Below are 1,089 nucleotides of genomic sequence, written 5' to 3'. Positions count from 1 at the left end.
TACATAGACGCAAAGTCTGTTTTTAAAAACCCAGTTGTCAGGGGAGAGCGCGAACGCAGTCCCCCACTACCACAAATTATGCAGTCGAGTTTCCCACATTTGGGGAAATCGCAGGGGTCAGCACATCCGGAGTGCAATGGATAAGCCTCGCCCTGGGAAAACCACCTTCGTGATCATGGTATCTCCCCTGCCAGGTAAGTATGAGTTGCTGTGCCACACGCCCGCCACAGCCTCACAATCCATACGCTTTACACACACGAGCACTTCGCATCCCTACTTCCAGAACTCTCCTCCATCCTCTCACATCCTAACGCACAACAGCTAGGCACCCCAGCCCCACAAAAATACAGGCAATCGTCACGGATTTAGGCACTGCCTGTGCTCACCCAGCAGCCACTGCGCTGCCTCATCTGCATAAGGCCCGACGTCACCAGTAGCTGGCCAGTAGCTGGCTGTCCTGCAGTACAATCCCGGAACCCGCGCCTTGCCTCTTTTCTGCTTGCCTTTGGTTAGGATTACAAACCTTCCAGGGCCTGAAACGGACTCACCTGGGAATGGAGGCAGCGCAGCGCTTAGTCAGTCAGCGCTCTGAGTAGAAAGGAACAAACCAGTCAGGCTGCCTGCCAGAGCTGATCAACTGCATCCTGGGGCATCGACCTTACTGCTGCAGCAGGAACCCCGCTTCCCCCGCCCCCTACCTTCCCGGCTTTCCTTTAAAAATCCCAGACCTCAGACAGGAGCCTGCAATTCCCCGGGATTACTTGCTAGACCAAGGAGCTTCGCCCTGGAGCTCCCCGCTAATAACTATTTCTGTTTCTGCTCCCCCTTTGCCCTGTCGGCAATCTGTCCGTCTCTGCGCCTCGGTTGGTTTGCCTGTCGCTCGTCCTGGGCCTCCGTGTGTGTTCACAAACACTGCATCAGAAAACTGCTGCAGTAAGACCAGCAGATGAAAGACGTCAACTGAAGAAAGCAAGAACAGGTCTGCTGAATGGGCTGAACTGCACCCTGTTTTTCCTACCACGATGGAAGAGTCGAACCACGATCAGAGCCCATGTGTGTGGTTCAGAAGTTGATTGGACGGACACATTG

General features: G+C 54.5%; 1 non-coding gene across 1 annotated transcript; it reads right to left on the bottom strand.

The window, feature by feature from the left end:
• Nucleotides 1-38: 38 nt before the first annotated feature.
• LOC115873163 lies at nucleotides 39-202 on the bottom strand. The gene has a single exon (XR_004048259.1). It is a non-coding gene; the product is annotated as a U1 spliceosomal RNA (small nuclear RNA).
• Between the last annotated feature and the right edge of the window lie 887 nt (nucleotides 203-1,089).

This window comes from Echinops telfairi, unplaced genomic scaffold (genome assembly GCF_000313985.2).
Source record: "Echinops telfairi isolate 266 unplaced genomic scaffold, ASM31398v2 ScPeMD7_7466;HRSCAF=8504, whole genome shotgun sequence".
In the NCBI taxonomy this organism is placed as follows: Eukaryota; Metazoa; Chordata; class Mammalia; order Afrosoricida; family Tenrecidae; genus Echinops; species Echinops telfairi.
This window is presented reverse-complemented; position numbering and strand designations above follow the sequence as displayed.